The 20,091-nt window shown below is 35.6% G+C and overlaps 1 pseudogene; it reads right to left on the bottom strand.

The window, feature by feature from the left end:
• Nucleotides 1-15,430: 15,430 nt before the first annotated feature.
• LOC115522937 lies at nucleotides 15,431-16,536 on the bottom strand (annotated as a pseudogene).
• Between the last annotated feature and the right edge of the window lie 3,555 nt (nucleotides 16,537-20,091).

Genomic DNA, 20,091 nt, shown 5'->3' with positions numbered 1-20,091 from the left:
TACTTTCATTATCCTAATATATTTACATAATTATTAAAAATTATATAGCCAATCCTTATATTGTTTTAATTACTTTTAAATTTTGATGTGGAATCATAGGAGGTTGCAGAGAAATGTACAAAGGGTTCTGTGTACCCTCCACTATACCTCCCCCCACTGTTCACAACTTGCATAACTATAGCACATTGACAAAACCAAGAAATTGAAGTTAGTACAAACCAATGAGCCTACTCAGATTTCACCATTTATGTCCACACTCATTTAGGTATGTGTCCTGTGAGTGTGTCATTTATGCTTTCTTATCACATGCGAGTTTCATGGAACCAACTAGACATCAAGATAGAGAACTTTTCCCTCATGCTGGTCTTTCATGCCCACTCCCCTTCCATAGCCCCTGCCCACCCATCCATAATGCCTGGAAACCACTAATCTGTTCTTTATCTCTCTAGTTTTGTTATTTCAAGAATACGGAATCACACGGTATGCAATATTTTAATATTGGATTTTTCCCCTGTTGAGCATAATGTTGTTGATGCCCATCCAGGTTGCTTGTAAGGATTATTTATGCATTTTTAGTACTGTCTAGTGCTGCGTGGCATGGATGCACCACAGTTTAATTTACCCACCGAGAGATAGGTGGATTGTTTCCAATGTTTGGCTATTACAAACTAAGCTCTGTGAACACTTGTATAGAGTTTTTGTGTAGACATACGTTTTTATTTTTCTGGGAGTAGTGCCCAAGTTTGCAATCGCTGGGTGATATGGTAGATGAATTTTTATTTTAGAAGGAACTGCCAAATGGCTTTTTTAGAGTGGCTGTACCATTTTTCAATCCCACCAGAAATGTATGTGATCCATTTTCACCACATCCTCATTATTTGATTTTATCACAGTTGTCAGCCATGTTGGTAGTTGGTATTTGGTAGGTATATGTCAATACCTGATTTGAATCAGCATTTGTCTAGTGATTAATGCTGTCGACCATCTTTTCCTACGCTTATTTGATGTCTATAGTTTCTCTTCAGTGAGACATCTTTTCGTGCCTTTTGCCATTTTCTAACCGGATTTTTAAAAATGTTTGAGTATCGAGAGTTCTTTACTCTCAGTTTTGAATTTTTTGTGTCATTTGTTTCTCAGTATTTTCTCCTCTCTCTCTTTTATTTGCCTTCCTTTAGGAAGAATTTTTAAAATTCTGTCTTGATTTATTTATAACATTTTCTTTTTTTTTTTGAATATAAATTGCCTTGTTTTTAAAAGTTTATTTTGAAAGAGGCAGATACAGTGTGAGGGAGGGAGGGGCAGCGAGAGAGGGAGAGAGAGAAAGAGAGAATCCCAAGCAGGCTCTGCACTGTCAGTGCAGAGACCGATGCAGGGATCGAAGTCTTGAAACCAAGAGATCATGACCTGAACCGAAACCAAGAGTTGGATTTTAACCAACGAGCCACCCAGGTGCCCCAATAGTATTTTCAAGTGTATTTCTTTGTGTAATTTTGTTAATCGTTCCTCTAAATATTACAATATATGTGTGTAACATCATACCCTCTACTATACTGTACAGCATACTGTTTTACTTCTTCAAATGAAATGTGAAGTCCCCACTTTCATTTAGGACCCTTTACCCTCCCCACTTAAAAATACATAATTGTCCTAAATATTCCCTTTATTTTCATTGGGTACCCACATTAAATTTTAGAATTTTTACTTCAAAAATCTAGTGGCATTTAAGAAAATTGTAGGGAGAAGAAAAAGTTATTCTCTTTACCTCTACTTATTCCATTTCTTTAAAGTTCTAAGCCTCTTCTGTTCCTTTCTGTTTTGAGAGATTTCTTGAGCCATTAATGATGACAGACAAATCTCACCGCAATGCTTCACTCTCTCCCTCCACATCTGTGGTTGAGAATACCTGATTTCTGTTTCATTCTTGAAGACATTTTTTTCTGAGTATAGAATTTGGGGCTTATAATGCTGTTACTTCCAGTCCCTGAAAAACATTGTACTACTTTTTTTTTTTTTTTTTTTTTTTTGGTCTTTCTCTTACGGGTAAGGTCATTATTCTCTTGCTATTTTCAAGATTGTATCTTTTTATTTTTAAGAAGTTTAATAATGGCATCACATGGTTTTTTGGGGGGCTTATTTTATGTGGATTTTCTCAAGTTCATGAATGTCTAGGCTTATGTCATTTGCCAAATATGGTGAATTTCCAGCTCTTACTTCTCTCAGTAACTTTCCAGCCTCCCTCTTTTTCTCTTACCATCCTATGACTCCAATAATAACAACAATAAAATGTTAGATTTACTGTTTTATTTCCACGGGTTCTTGAAGATTTAATCTTTCTTTCTTTCTTTCTTTCTTTCTTTCTTCCTTGATTTATTTATTTATTTGTTTCTCTCTATTGTTCAGATTGAGTAAATTCTATTGATCTTTCCTCAAAAGTTCATTGATTCTGTCCTGTCATCTACACTCTATGGAACCCATCCAATGAGTCTTGTTTGTTTGTTTGTTTGTTTTAATTATTTTACTTTTCAGTTTTATAATTTTCACTGAGTGTGTGTGTTTGTGTGTGTGAATATACATATATATAAATTAAGTTATTTATACATATATGCACACATATATATTATAATATTATTTTCTTAATGTTATTATCTACTTATTTAACATTTGTTTTAATGGAATTCAAAATTGTTTAAGTAACTTTATTTTGGCTGCTTTGAAATATTTATCAGATCGTTCCAGCACCTGACTCATCTGGTTTGTGTCAGTACAGGTATCAGTTGACTGTCATTCCTTATTCCATGTGTAATTTGAAGGTTCTTGGTATTGTGAGAGGTTCTTTATGATATCCTTATCCTTGACATTTTAGAAATTATGTTAGGAGACTGGATCTTCTTTCAGTCCTAGTAGACAAGTCTCCTTGGATTAAACATTATGTTTAACATGTAGGTTATAGAATACTTTTGCAGGCTGTAATTCTAATTCAGCATCTGAGGCCTGGCAGTGTTATTCTAGTCAGCTTTGCTCTTAGGGCTTCACTGGGTCCATGCTAGTTCCATCTGTGTCGGTGGCAAGGGGCTTTCCTTGGCCACCATGTATTTCTAGGTAGGGGAGGAAGTGGACTTGCAGAACTGAGAGCATGTACCCTGGCCTGTTCTCCAGCCTCTGGCCTCCTGCAACTTCTCACTGTCTCTCTCTCTGTCATTACCCTCAAAAGAAGGAAGCAACTGCTCAAGATGCCTGCTGACATGGGGCAGTGAGGGGCGTGGGGAGCGTGTGGTATGGAAATGCTTGGCTTGGGTGATCTTCTGCTGTTGGGTGGTTGGCCAGGAGTGGCTAAATCTAGATATGTATGTAATTAGGTGGACAGCCATGGGGCACTGGGCCAGATTCACCTTCTGCTTCTAGGTCGAGGTGTAGGAGACACCGGACCTTACCAGCCTCTATCCCACGGGATGGTGAGTCAGAGGAAATGAGACCTATGGTGATTAATGTTGAGTTTAAAGTGCCTGCCTATTTCTGCCCGTTATAAAATGAGGTATGGTTCTCCCAACTGGGTTCAGTGGCTCTGTGGGGTGCATGGATCTACCACACTCATTAAGTATTGGATAGAGAGCAGGTTGCTCGAGCCTGTTCTTAGGATACAGTCTGCCACTGAAGACATAGGATCTGGCATGGCCATCTTCCATGGGGCAGAGGATGGGTTTGCCCACTTGGACTACACTGACTCTATAGCTGCCGACTGATGGAGTCTAGGGTGTGGAGTAAGTAAGGCATTGACCCAACTTGATATGGTTGATTTTAGAGAGTAGATTAGTCACTTCTGTTGGTGGCTGTGGCACACAGAGTAGATCAGCTCAGCCAGGCTCTGCTGGCACTAATGTCTACGGGAAGATCAGGCTCACAGTCATGACTTCATGTGGCCATAAGATGTGTTCCTTTACTTGATCTCCATTGGGGTTTTATTCTAGTCTTTAGACCAAAGAGACTTGTTTTTTCTCATTTTTGTTGTTTGTTCATTTTTAAATTTGTTTTTATTTCAATATAATTTACATATAACATTGTTTAAGTTTAAAGTGTACAATGTGTTGATTTGAGACATTTATATATGGTAACAAGATTATTACCATAGCATTAGCTCACCTCTCTATCACATCCCATAATTATTATTTTTTTGTGTGTGTGTGGTAGCAACAAACAAGATCTAGGCTCTTGAAAACTTTGAATTTTATAATACAGTATTGTTGACTATAATTGCTATGCTGTACATTAGATCCCCAGGATTCATCGATATACTAGTTTCTGGTTTGTACCCTTAAACAAGCTGTCCCCATCTTCCCCACCACTAGCCCTCTGGTAAACACCATTCTAATCTGTTTTTATGAGTACAGCATCTTATTTTTTTTTTAATTTTTTAATGTTTATTTTTGAGAGAGAGAGAGTGTGGGTGGGGGAGAGGAGAGAGAGAGAGAGAGAGAGAGACAGAATCCAAAGCAGGCTCCAGGCTCCGAGCTGTAAGCACAGAGCCTGACGTGGGGCCCAAACCCACAAACTGTGAGATGATGACCTGAGCAGAAGTCAGACACTTAACTGAATGAGACACCGAGGCACCCCATGAGTTCAGCATTTTAGATTCCACATATGTGTGATATCATATAGTATTTGTCTTTCTCTGTTTTACTTATCTTACTTAGCATAATGTCTTTAAGGTTCATCCGTGTTTTAGAAATGGCAAGATTTACTTCTTTCTCGTGGCTGAATATTATTCAGTACATTTTCAGTATATATATTATTACTTTTGTATATATATGTGTGTGTGTGTACATATACATATATATATATGGAGATATATATATATATATATATATATATATATATACATTCATTCATTGATGGATACTTAAGTGTCCATACCTTAGCTATTGTGAATAATGCCTCAGTGTACGTGGGAATACATATATCAATTCAATATTCTATTTTAATATTCTCAGAAAATTCCATACTATTATCCATAGTGGCTATACCACTTAACATTTCCAACAACAGTGCACAAGTGTTCTCTTCTGTCAATATGCTGAACAAGACTTATCTCTTATTGATGCTAACCATCCTAAAAGGTATGAGGAAATATCTCATTGTGGTTTTGATTTCCATTTCCCTGGTGATTACTAATGTTGAGCATTTTTTCATATACCTGTTTGGCATTTGAATTTATTCTTTAGGAAAAAAGTCTGTTCAGGTCCTCCGCTCATTTGTTAATCAGATTGTGTGTGTGTATGTGTGTATGTGTATGTGTTACTGAGTTGTATAAGTTCTTTATATATTTCGTATATTAACTCCTTGTCTGATATATGGCTTAAAAATATTGGTCTCCCATTGTATAGACTGTCTATGCATTTTGTTGATTGTTTCTTTTGCTATGCAGAAGCTTTTTAATTTGATGTAGTCTCAACTCGTTGATTTTTGCTTTTAGTTTTTTTTTTTAAGCCAAATCCAAAAAATCATTGTCCCAAACTATGTCAGACCATGTTTTCTTCTAGAAGTTTTATGGCACCAGGTATTATTATTTTTTTATATTGTCCATTTTGATATATATATATATATATATATATATATATATATAATCTAGGGTGGAATACTCTCAGGCTTAGTTTTGTGAATATAGAAGCTATAGTGGGAAATAAATCAAACAAACAAAAACAGGAAAATCACCATGGCATCATACTTCAAGCCCTGAGCTCTCTATTCATTTATTTTTTTTTCTTTTCATATCTCAGTATCCTTTTATGGTTATCTTTTGAATTATTTCCAGAATATTTATTTGTACTAATGATTGGAGGCAGGAAAAATTGAGTATGTTCCATTTTTTCTGGGACCAGATACCTGAGACAAAATAGTACTCATTCTGAATCCATGTGTAGTTTTTCAACAGATCTGTTTTTTTGTAGTTGATGGTTTCTATTACATATGCCTATATATTGATGTAGATAGATTATTAAGAACAAAGCAACAAAATTATATAATTACATAATTTATTAAGGAAAAAAAAAAAAACCTGTCCAAAGTCAATGACAGAAGAATCTAGTCTTGAATATCATGCCAGATCTCAAAAACTCTGGTTTGTAGTTATGTAGTTATACAAATCCCATAAAGACTTTTTTGTCCTTTCTCTGTAGCCAGAATTTCCCCTTTCATTATTTCTGTGGAGGAGGTGTGGTACTTACATCTGGACCTTATTAGCCTGGTATATCCACATCTTTTAATTAATGTATCCTTAAAATATGGGGAAGGGAGGGGCGTCTGGGTGGCTCAGTCTGTTGAGTGTCAGACTTCTGCTCAAGTCATGATCTTGCGGTTTGAGACCCCCATCTGGTTCTGTGCTGACAGCTCAGAGCCTGGAGCCTGCTTCGAATTCTGTGTCTCCCTCTCTCCCAGCCCCCCCTGCTCACAGTCTGTCTCTTTCTCTGAAAAACAGAAAACAATAAACAAACAAACAAAAACATTAAAAACATATATATATGGAGGGGAGATAGTTTAGTCTTCTTGATAAATTACCTTTGCATCTGTTCAGTCCTTATATTGGAGATAGCTTTACTTTATGGCTTAATTCCATTTTGGCTTTTGTGATCAAGAACTAGACTTTCACTTTCTAAGACTGCATTAAATCAAATTATCTGTTTTCTGCCCTCTTTACACATTGTTTAGTGAAAGATTTTTTTCCTTCAGATTACGATTTAGTTATTTATTTTGAAAAAAACATTTGTATCAGTACATATATATAAAATTTATATATATAAATTTATATATATAAATATAATATACTTATATTTATATGTATATATTTATTTATATTATATAAATATTATATAAATATTATATACATTTATATATTTATATAATATAAATAATTTATAAATATAAAATTTATATTTATATAAATAAATTATATAAATATTATATAATATTATATAAATATATAAATATTATATAAATATTATTTATGTTATATACATATAATATAAATATAAATTATATATATATTATATATATATATAATGTTTTTAAAGTTGAACTCTCCTTATTTAATGCCTACCATTTTATGATAAAGCCCTTCATTCTGTTTTCTTTGTTCTTTCTCCAGATATTATAATAGACAGATATTGGTTTTCCCAGTTCTTTAATTCTTTCCTTATCTTTTATTTGGTGTTTTATTTCACATGGAGGCCTCTCTCTCACTTGATAATCTGAGTCTTTAAATGATTTATGGCTATTGGCATTTTATTCCTTTTTACTATTAGAATTCCTGTAATACCACTTTGATAGTGTCTTGAGAATTGATAAACATATATGGTTGATCAATAGCTTTATGTAACTAAATACTATTGTGAAAAAAATAGAAAACAATTCTGATGGGCAAAAGAAAGATGGATCTATTGTGTAATAAAATGAAAAATGGCATTAGGCATTAACAATCACAAAATAATAGCCATATACTTTACTGAGTTTTGACTTTGGAATAAGTCATCTGAGACAAAAGATACAATACCTAAAATAATAACTCTTTAAAAAAATTGTTTTGGAGTGCCTAAGTGGTCAGTTAGGCGTCCGACTTCAGCTCAGGTCATGATCTCATAGTTTGTGAGTTCGAGCCCTGTGTCGGGCTCTGTGCTGACAGCTCAGTGCCTGGAGCCTGCTTCTGATTCTGAGTCTCCCTTGCTCTCTGCTCCTCCCGCCACTCCTGCTCTATCTGTCTGTCTCTCTCTCTCAAAAATAATAAATAAACACTAAAAAAATTGTCTGTTTTGCATCCAAGGAAACTGGTTAGCATATACTGAATATTTCAGATACTTGATATTTCATGAAGTTTTCTCCCTATATTTATTGTTCACTTATTCAGTTCTGTGTTGTGAAAATTTCCTAAAGTCAGTAAATATAACTATACACAATTTTGTCATACATACTAACCTTACTTCTTTGCCAATAATGTTTTTATGTTTTTCAATCACTTTGGGCTTCTCTAACTTTTCCTATTATAAATAACCATAGGATTGCACAAATTATCATAAAACCTATCCTATTATAAATTCAAAAACACATTGGGTAAAACGTGTTTTTTTTGTGTAAATTGGTGTATCTACCAAATGTTTATAGAACAAAGGAAATAGGTTATCTTGTTTAGTATGTCTTTGTTTGTACTCAAGGCACCATATTATGCATAATTCCATGGCACTACCATCAGAATTAAAAATAATTGCATTTAACTTTTTGTATTGGGAAAATCATACCACATTTTGATCACTTCATCATCTTTTTATATGTATGTAGGTATAAAACTACTTTTTAATAAAAATAGCCATTTAAACATTTTAATTGTCACACGAATTAATGAAAATAATTTCAGGGAGATAAATATACAAAATATCTGACCCATAATATTCAAAGATCATTCTCATGAATTTCCTCACCTGAGTTTTGCGTAACCATGTATTTATTTAGGATTAGAGTAAATCTTGTCATGATATGCTTCTGTATATAAGGCTTTTTTAGAATGCCTGAGCATGAATTGGTTTGCTTTGTTTGTAAACGTTTGTATCAGAGGTACATATTTTCATAGTTAAAACAGAGTTCTACCCAGCAGATCAGAAAATCTCAGGGCTTCCGTACCTTCCACCTCTCTGATTCCCATTATCCAGAGGCAAAGGCTTGATTATCTCCAGTTACTCTTTTTTAATTTGTCTCCATTTCTCAAAAATAGCACACATTTACATTTTTCAACTTAACTTTTTTGAAATATTTTTACCAAGGGTAGCTAAGGATTCCTACTAAGGAAAAGTACAACTAACTCCCTTGTATCTGTTCCCACATGTACACCACCCCCATATATTATATAATTGTATTATGATTTTGTGCTACTTCAGTATTACATATTAACATTATAAGATCTGATAATTAATTACTACTTATAGGTGCAAATCTACCATAGTATTTTCTTCCCTCACATGCATAATTAGAAATAATAATAGACTCATTTTCTGTTTGCCAGATTTTTTACGTGTCTGTAATATACTTAACTTTTTTTTTTTAATGTTTTTTTAATGTTTATTTCTGAGAGAGAGAGAGAGAACACATTAGCAGGGGAGGAGCAGAGAGAGAAGGAGACACAGAATCCAAAGTAGGTTCCAGGCTCTGAGCTGTCAGCACAGAGCCCGACGTGGGGCTCGAACCCACGAACTCTGAGATTGTGACCTGAGCAGATGTCGGACATTCAACCAACTGAGCCAACCAGGCACCCCAATATACCTTAATTTTCCATAAGAAGTAAAACTGTCCTCTCCATACTTCCAGCTAGTTTAGAAATTTTGCTTATTGGGACACCTGGTTGGCTCAGTCAGTTAAGCATCCAACTTCAGCTCAGGTCACGATCTCGCGGTCTGTGAGTTCCAGCCCCGCGTTGGGCTCTGGGCTGATGGCTCAGAGCCTGGAGCCTGCTTCCGATTCTGTGTCTCCCTCTCTCTCTGCTCCTCCCCCATTCACGCACTGTCTCTCTCTCCCTCTGTCTCTCAAAAATGAAATAACATTAAAAACATTTAGAAAAAAAAAGAAACCTTGCTTATTTCTTGTAGAAAGTCTTATGCAAATAGTTCTTACTATTTCTTTGTAAAGTCCACTAGTATTTTACTTGGATAACCTATCTAATAAATATTCCTTTCTTCAGGATGTTAATGCTATTTAATTACCAATTCTTTTGCTTCTTTCCATTCCCTGATTTCTCTCTTTTGTTGGATTCCTTTCATGGGTCTGTTTGCTTTGATATCTGTGTTTCAAGTTAGAAGTTTCTTTCAAACCTCTGCTCAGCCTTGCTTCTCTCTTCATATTTAAGTGTAAGACTGTGTCTAAGCTCATTGGAAGTTCTGGGTAGGTTGATGGGATTTTCTGATTTGTTTTGTTTTGTTTTGTTTTTTGGTCTTGTGGAGTGATCTTTCTAGTCCCTTATAGAAAGGATATCTAAAAAAGGGAGGTTCTTTAAGTTTTGTTTTGTTTTGTTTTGTTTTGTTTTGTTTGCTTTGCTTTGTTTTGTTAGGCTATTAAGGGTTCCTGAGAGGAAGTCTTTAGTCTCCTGTGTGAGATTTTAAGCCTGGCTCCCAGATTCTGGTAGCCGGTGGCAGCTAGTGTCTTGGGAGGAGTTCTTTTATTTTGAAGGTAGACTTTATAAATCATTTCCATGTGTAAAGTATAGTAGTTTGAATCTCACTTTGATCTCAGCTTTAATGTCAGACCTCTTTTGAGTCTGTCTGTTTCAGTTCATTTCTCTACAGAGAAAATTTGCTATCAAAAGGAAAGGGGGCAATTTACCAGTGTGAAGGTACAGTGAAAACTACCATAGATCTACTTTCTGTTTTGTTTTTTGTTTTTTGTTTGTTTGTTTGTTTACATTTTTATCTTTTTTTAGAGAGAGAGGTGAGAGGGGCAGGGGGCACGAGAGAGAATCCCAAGCAGGTTCCACTCCCAGACAGGAGCCCAACATGGGGCCTGATCCCACAAACCCAGGATCATGACCTGGGCTGAAATCAAGAGTCAGATACTCAACTGACTGAGCCACCCAGGCACCCCTCTACTTTCTATTTCATATGATTTCTCCTATTGTGAGCTTCGTTGGCACCCTACAGTTTCAGAGGAAATTTGCTCATCTGCTTCCTGAGGCATTTGGAGAATCTCAGCCTTATTAACAGCTTCCCTTAATGTCAATTTATTTATTTATTTGCTTTCTCTCACCCCTTTGCTTTCCTGTTTCCAAAGCTTGGTTGTGTTTTTTGTTTTCATTTCTCCCTATCTTGGTCATTTGGGTTTATGTATCGTTAAACCCACTATTTTCATGTAAGTTGAGTTTGTACAAAGCAGCTGTAAACTGGTGTGTTCATTCCAGAATTTTTAATGCCTTTACACACACTCTTGTAGTGTTTTACTGATTTTTTAAAACTAATAAGCTACCTTATTCTGAGATAATACCAGGACACAGCAAACGGAAATTTTTGTGAGATAAAAGATACTTCTTACCAGAAAGAATCGTTATTTATTCTTTGGGAAAATTAATTTCGATTGTATTTTCATATCTTCCAAAACTCAAGTAAATTCTAAGCCAAGATATATTAATTCATTATTTGATCATCTCCTGCGGAGCATGTACTAAGTCAATGCTGGAAACACACCTGTGCACCAGACATTATCATCCCTTCCTTTGTAAAGCTTACACTTTAGTGTGCTAGACAAACAAATTATGAAATGCGTTACACGTTTTAGAACATGTAAAACGCAGCATGCTTTGAGTCCGTGTACCCTGGCCACTCAATCGATTTTAGAGCTCAGTAAATGCTTAATTATAAAGTAGCATTTAAGCAGATATTTAAATGTCAAATCAGAGTGAGTCACCATAAAAGAACGGAAACACTGTTTAAGATAGTAAGTAAAGCAATCCCTGAATCCAGAAAGAACATATCATATTTTTCCCCAAGGAATGCCTGCATGAATACAAATGTGTGACCAAGGTGAAAATATGCTGGGAAGGTAGGCCATGAAAATTATGGTTTATCATGTTAATAATAGATAGATAAATTAAAGGGGTTTTCAGATGTGAAGCCCTTTATAGTAAGCACAGGAGTGATAAAAATATCACTCAATAAACATTGATAGTGAGTGTCTCTGAGAAGTGTGAGTTCATTGGGGGAAGTCAGTAAAAAATAGCAACTGTAGTGGTTAGAGAGCAAATTTTGGTGGTTTGGGCCAAAATAGAGAAATGAAGAATAGATGAAACTCTAGATTATGAGAAAATGGAATCTTTAAGAATCTGTGTTTATTGGAAGTGGGGGTGATGGAGAAAGTGACATCAAGGACGACTCCCAGTTTCTAGCTGAGTGGGGAAAAAGCCACACAGGGTTGAAGAAGGTGTAGCCAGAGAGGCAGAGGGCAATCAGGAGAATGTCAGGACTGCCCCATGGGCCTGCCCCCAACTAAGAAGGGGTAAGAAGTATGCAACAAAGTGAAGTTAGAAACAACCTAGAAAGGGGTGCCTGGGTGACTCAGTTGGTTAAGCATCTGATTTCAGCTCAGGTCATGATCTCATGGTTGGTGAGTTCAAGCCCCACATCAGGCCCTGTGCTGACAGCTCACAGCCTAGAGTTGGCTTCAGATTCTGTGTCTCTCTCTGCCCCTCCCTCACTTGTACTCTCTCTCTCTCTCTCTCAAAAAAAAAAAAAAAAAAAAAAAAAAAGACCTGGAAAATATCTATCTGACTACCAAAGAGCTAGTGGCCCTGACTATACTCAGTGACCAACTGTGAATTCAGTTTTTGCTACCTACGTTCTCTCCTCAGTATATTCATATCAGTACATAGAAGTGCAACATGCATTTAGGGTAACTTAGTAATGTAGAAAAAAGAAGTAAGTGTTTGAACATTATTTTCTACATGCATATTAGGCAAGTGTGGAAACATGAATATTATTTGTGTATTAATGAAAGGCCTAGTTGTTGGTCTAATGACCTACTTCTGTTAACTGATCAGCTCTGATAACAGTAAAAAGCTATGGTTCCAGTTTGAATGCTAACAGTCCTCTCAGACCTTTGAAATCCCATTTAAATGATCTTATCTTTTTGTTTAGAATTATAACAAATAATCAACTCATTCGTGAGCACTAGGGAATGCTGATTTTCCCTTAAGTAGGAACATTTTTCATATTTAAAAAAATAAAATAAAACTCCAAAGACATTACTTTAAAATATGAAAACCATGAAATGAAATGAGATTTTGTCATTGTTTACAATGAAATGGGCAAAAAGCTTAGTCCTACCAGTAATGGGTATAGATAGATGAAGACACAGACATCTGTGGTGTCAAATTCTCCAAACTGGATTCTCCCCTTAACCAGCCACCCCTTCCCTCAAAATCTAAATGGGACGTTTAAGAACAGATGGTGAAGCATGACAGGATGATACTTTAATTCTGTCTCAAAATTATACTCCTAAATTCAATATGGCGTGTGACTGGGCCCTGATGCATGGAATGGCCTCATATTTCGCAGGCAATATTGATCTCAGTAGGCAGGTTTGCCTTCATCTAACCCAACCCCACGAGCTTAAAATGTGGATCAAATTCCATCAGTGAAAAGGAAACAAATACTAAATACATCTAACATCCAAAAAAACCTTAGGATAATGTGAGTACATACCATATGCATTCAGGTCAACCTCATTAAAAAATTCACCTTAGAAAGAGAAAATACCTAAATCAAGGCAGAGAAAAACACATATAATCCTTAGCATTATCATTGCTGAGTGATATAACAGGTGAGAAATAAAATAGGAACCTTGAAGTGTAAGCCAAACCTTATCCTGTCTAAGTGACTGACAGATTGGCTGATAAAGATGTTTTTTTCTCTTCTTAAGTAACCCCAACAGTGCTAACAGCTGAGCCCATTGTCCTCTGGGAGTGTGTTCAATGTCTAGTATCTGCCTAGGGAGTGAGAAACAGGCAGTGTCAGAGAAATCAGATACTTTTTGGATACATTTCCTTGTCTGACTCATTGTTTCTTTTTGATTCAGTATCGATTTTGCTTTTTCCCCCCTCTGTCCCACCCCTGGAAAAGACTGTGAGATGAATTAGAAGAAAGTGATGAACAAACTAATCCTATAGCTTATTTTAGCCAAGACAAGCAGCTATTTGAAAAGTTACATAGTGTAGGTCCCGTAAAAGAAGAGCCAAAGAAGACGTTTACTAAGGCAACTTCTTGTCTCCACAAAGAGACAAGTCTTACAAAATGTTTCCTCCCTTCCTTGTACCTGTAGATACATCCTAAGGGTCTCCATTCCTTAGTATATATTAAAATTCTGTTTCAGTTATAAATCTACTTCCTCATTTCTAAAGTTGTTTTACTCCAAAACTGTTTTTTCATTGTGTCTTAGGTTTCTAAACGTGCCAGAAAATTAATGGAACACAATTTTGTCTTCTCTAAAGAGTCATTTAATTACTCTCATTTTTTCACCTCTCATTCTCATCTCAAACCACTAAATACACTTTGAGTTCCATCTTCCCTTTGTCACCAAGATTATTATTTTTTGATTACCAGTAGCTTCCATATTGACAAATCCCAGCAGCCCTACTTCTGATACTGTGTAGTCAGTCTCCCACCATTATTGATCCAGAATATAGTTCGTATGCCCTTGAAATATTTTATTTGCTTCTAAGATGCCCGGATTATACCTTCCCTTGCTATCCTTCTCAATGTTTATTTTATTTCTTTTTTAAAAAAGTTGAAATATATGTATACACACACACATATATATACACACACACAAATACCTACAAGCACATTAACATTACTTGGCTGTGACAGCTGGGCATATATAGAATACAAATATATAGAGAATACCAATTATTTTTATCTGAATTAACATGCATTAAAAGCCAAACTTAATGTATTGGAGAAGAGATGAGTTGTAAATCAACAAGAAAGAAGCTAAGGTAGAAACAATCACGGTCAGCTCAGGAGATATTGTCTACATTTGTTTTCTACCCTTATAAAACTAGCCTGCTAATAATCTTAAATTGTTAAAGTAATATAATTCTGCCTGATGCCATTGGTCACAATACCTGGAGATAATTGCTACTAAGTTAGCCTTAATCGCCCATTTGCAAAGAAACACTGACGTTAATTCAGTTTTCTTCTCAGTTTTTAATTAGGTTGTAGGAATCTAAAATGCTTTGAGTTATCTTCATATCTGAATATCTCCTCTGAAAATAATAAAAACATAAAACGTTGATTGAAAACCTTAATCCTACTGCTTAGTGCATGCAATAAAAGTTAATGTAAAAAAATATTTATCAATAACATTTGAATGTGTTAAAATTATATTTCTTTTAACTTCCAGAATGAACTTTAAAGCTAAGAGTATAAGAATCTTGAATTTCCTTGCCAGAAGGACTTTTCCTCAAAGATTCTTTTTAGACTTACTTTGGTGTTCAGGATGTCAAATGCATTCACTCACTTCCACGGTCTCCTTATCAAGTGCGTTATTCACTGGTGGGCAGGTATTAAATATAACGGTTGGCTCCCGTGTCTACAGTCCTGCAGAAAATGACCCACCCTGTGAAGGGTGAATGGTACAGTCACAGAATGCAGAGAAGGAGGCATGACAGAGTTTGTAACCTCCAAACCAAATTGATGTTTGTATCCAGAAAGGGCTTATGTCTTCACAGGCACATGGCATCGTGAAACCTCAGAGAGCTACGGGGGCATGAGAGCATTGGGGGAAGCCCTGCTTGTGACCAGAGGTCAGAACTAAAGTCTTACTGCATCCCCCAAAAAACTAGCAATGTAAAGGTGTCCATTTCTTTCTCCACACAACAGACCCAGGTCTGTGATCCATTTGTACTTCATGTTTCTCTTTATGCAGCAAGGTAGAGACTTTGTCTGTGTTGTTGTTTGTTGTTGTTGTTTATTTTCTCTTGCACATTTATCTCTTCCAGCCGGGAAAACCTTTCTTCATCCTTGTCACTGATTGCTTGCCCCGCCCTATTCCAAACTTGTGCTGGATGCTGTCTTCTTTTTATGCCCATTTTCTTTTGTTAAAAAGGTGAGAAAATTCAGTACTTTCATTTTTGTAATAGCTTCTCTTGTACTTCTAGTTTTAGGGGACCGGAGAACTAGGATAACATCATCTCCAGCTATTCCTGCTGCCTAGAAAAGGAGAGTAAATGGATCGACGTAAACGTAGAAATGAACACAATGTTTTGTTTTCAGCGGTTTATAGAGGGAAACAAAGGTCACAGAGGAGCTACTCATTAAAATGTGTTGCAAGGTGTCATCATTTGACTAAGGGTTTTTTGTGTTTTTTTTTTCCAGCCATTTTCTTTCCTTTCCTTTCCTTTCCTTTTCTTTCTTTTCTTCTTTTCTTTTCTTTTGCTTTTTTTTTTTTTTTTTTTTTTTTAGCTCCAACATGAGGAATAGTGTAGCCATGGTGAGGCAGGGTGGAGCCAATAAAGACTGCTGAAAGAACAGAACTAAATGGAGAATTTGAGATTCTGTATACTTTGAGGCAAAGTAATTTCTCATGCCCTACCATGTTGGGCAAGACCTCGAGCCTAGTCCTCGCTTTCCAATGATCTGTCCAGATAAAGGGTTGCAAAGAGGTGAAAAGGTGTAGAGTGTTAATACTCCAGTGCACAGGTAACTCAGTACTTCCTGGGGATGGAATCCCAGATCCAGAAGCCAGTCCATGTGGAGTTTGGAGGAATTCAGTAACTGTTTCACCTTCTGAGATCTACTTACAAGTCTTGGGAAAAGCGAAGGCTCAGTCCTCTTTCCTTCTTCTCTACTATCCACATTCTTTCCATAGGTACTGTCTTATGGGTCATATTATATTTCAATGACTCTCAAATTTATGTCTCAAATATTTATATCTATACCATGAGACTTGTATATCCTAACTGCTGCTTGATGTACTTACGTGATAAATTTTAATTTTTCCCAGATCTGCTCCTTTCCCAATCATCCATTTTGGTCAATTGTATCCACATATAATTGTACCTAGTCACAGTCACAGTACGGCAGTTGTGACCACTTGCCATAGCTAAAAATAAAGCCATTTTGAGATATTCCTTTTCTCTCACCAGTCCATGGAGCCTTTTATTTCCACTCTACTTAGAAAATAGGCCCTGATTGTATAAATGTATGTCTATACTTCTCTAGCACCTATAACCAGAACTTTAACTCACTTATGGATTACTGTAATAGGCACCTAACACGGCTCTTTTTGGTCTATTCTTTACTGTCAATGGTCCATTCAGTGCATAAAAACATAAATAAATAAAATAAATATGCATAAGATCAATGTGACACAGAAACCAAAATTTCTCTTTTGTTTTGTTATTAGAGAAAATAGAAAATTGCATCAAATTATGTTGATAAGCTGATAAAGGTTTTGGCAGACTAACAACCATGAAATTTGGCAATATGAGGGTCATTACAGATCTTGAAAAGAGCATTATGAGTGACATGGTATGGGATGGATTCAGTTAAGAAGAGAAAATATGTGATAAACTGGAGACAATAACCGAAGTTCTTTCAAAGAGATTTGGGTGAAAGAAATAGGAAAATGGGTAAATATCTGGAAAGGAATGTGAAGAGAGACGTTTTTGCATGAGTGCATGTATGTATACACATGTGGTTGTGTGTATATATTTCCTTATAAAAGATATCCATGTATGTCTGTATGAAGCTGGAGAAATCTAGAAAAGGGAGAGACTTGAGATGCACAAAAGAAATGATTTGCAGAAACTGATATTCAAGTTCATGATAGCCAAAGCAGTTAGATCTAGAGGGCAAAATCATAGAGAGGAAAAATCTTTGATGAAATTAACCTCATATTGTGGCAGCTCCCCCCTCTTCAAACATTAGTTTACATGTAAATTATGCATATATTGAGACACCAAGAATTCCAACAGAAAGAAATTGTGGAGAGGCTAAAGCAAAACAAAATATTCAGCAGCCATGAGCTACATAGAAGACAGAAGATGGGATCCAGACCACATGACGCTATAGGGAGCCTGGTACATATCTCAGATATTCAGCAGAAACACAAAATGAGCACATCTTATTTGAACTATCTCTTAACTCTGAGGGGGAAATACAGACATAAAAGTCTGAACAATGCTTAAAACCCATTCTGAACGGAGTTCAATTTGTATTGTCTATTTTTGGAAAATAATCCCAATAAAGATTTTTTTATTTATGTTTTCATTTTGTTTAATGTTTATTCATTTTTTGAGAGAGAGATGGAGACAGAGCACAAGTGGAGGGGAAGAGACAGAGGGAGACAGAATCTGAAGCAGGCTCCAGGCTCTGAGCTGTCAACACATAGTCTGATGTGGGACTCGAACTCACAAACTGCGAGATCATGACCTGAGCCAAAGTCAGACGCTTAACCAACTGAGCCACCCAGGCACCCCAAGAATTTTTTTTAATGTGAGGTTTGACATACTGATTCTAAAATGTAAAAGTTAATCTTAAATATGAAAAAAAAAAATTGCAGAATTTACATGACAAGACTTGCTAACAAATAATGAAGCTATAATAACTAAAACAATGTAGTTATGGATGCAAGGATAGACAAATAAACCAATGGAACAGATAGAGAATCCAGAAACAGAAGTTGGAAAATATGGTCACCTAATTTACAATAGTTACCACTTCATTTCAGTTAGGAACATATGATCTTTCAACAATTTGCCCTGGATATATAGGCTATCTTTGACTGAAAACTATGAACCTTTATTTTTAACTCACTTCACACAAAAACTAATTTCCAATGTTTGGTAAATATAAAGCTGATATCTAAGGCATTAAAGCTTATGTAAAAAAATTTAAAGAATATCTTTACAAACTTGTGGTAACTCGGGATAAGGTTTTCTTAAATAGCATGTAAAAAGTATTACCTATGAAAGATAAAATTAACCAAATAGATTACAGTCAAGTTAAGAAATTCTGTTCATGAAAATACCCAATTAAGAGGATGAAAAGAAGCCACGAGTATTATTATCCCTTTCTGAAAAATACTTGCATTTTTTTCTAATACATATATTAGATGCTGTGTTAGAATATATTTAAAAAAACCCTAATGTACCCAAGAAAAAGACAAAGGTAATAAAATGAGAAAGAAAAAGGCATTCACAAAAATACTATTTCAATGGTCAATAAACATATAAACTTATTTTCAGTACAACTTGTCTTTAGCAAAATGAAAATTAAAACCAACATGAGATACCACTACACAAATACCAGATTAATTAAAATTCAAGAGACAGAAACTTCCAACTTATGATGAGAGTACAGAAAATCTTGACGTGAATGTTGAATAGCTGAGCTTTTGGACAATGCTGGCAAGATTGTAAATTAGTGCAATCCTATCAGAAAACACTTTAGCATTAAATATTCTCATTACCTATGATCCTGGATTTTTCATAAGGGATCACCTAACAGATATGAGTGAAGGACATATGCCCATCAAAAGACATACACACACTTCTTTGAAGCTTTATATACAGTACTACAAAACTAAACCTGATTCCAAAGACTTTTATCAGTTCAGTGGAGAAATAAATGTTCCTGTATTTATACAATTGAATACAACACAGCAACAAGTAGAAAAACAGCTACATGCAAAACATAGATACAACATGGAATGGAAAATGTAAGAAATTCCAGATAGTCAAAACTAATCTCTGCTGATAGAAATAAAAGTAGTCATTATCAAAAACAAAACAGGTGAATATGTGGGAAAAGGGTAGAAGAGGTGAGAGGAAAACAAACCACAAGAGACTCTCTTTTTTATTTTTATTTTTTTTGAGGGAGAGTGTGCACAGAAGCATGTGCATGGGGGATGGGCAGAACGAGAGGGAAGGAGAGAATGTTAAGGAGGCTCCATGCCCGCCCAGCACAAAACCCAATGCAAGTTCGATCCCAAGACCCTGGGATCATGACTTGAGCTGAAATCAGGAGTTGGTTGATCAACCAACTGAGCCACCCAGGGGCCCCTCAAACTGTAAGAGATTCTTAATGATAGAGAACAAACTGAGGGTCGATGAAGGTGGAAGTTGGGAGATGGGCTTGTTGGGTGATGGGTACTAAGAAGGGCACTTCTGATGAGCACTGGGTGTTGTATGTAAGTGATAAACCATTGAATTCTATTCCCGAGGCCAATATTGCACTGCATGTGAACTAAAATTTAAATTGAAAAACTAAAATAAAAATAAAAAAAAAAAACAGGCAAAAAAAAAAATAGTCATTATCTTCACCAGGGGAACTGATAGTGTCATAAAGAGACCATCAGATAAGATTCTGAACTGCTGAAATTATTCTATATTTTGAGGGGAGGTGGCAGGGGGATTATGTGAGGATATATATACGACATCAAACCATACACTTAAAATTTGAATATTGTTCGTGTAAATGCCACATATGAACTGAGAAACAAAAAAAACTTGAAAACCTTATTCTTCCCTTGGATTAGATAGACTAGGACTATTATGTGAATTAAATGTAGCTAAAC

The sequence above is a fragment of the Lynx canadensis genome, chromosome C2, assembly GCF_007474595.2.
Source record: "Lynx canadensis isolate LIC74 chromosome C2, mLynCan4.pri.v2, whole genome shotgun sequence".
Lineage (NCBI taxonomy): Eukaryota > Metazoa > Chordata > Mammalia > Carnivora > Felidae > Lynx > Lynx canadensis.
This window is presented reverse-complemented; position numbering and strand designations above follow the sequence as displayed.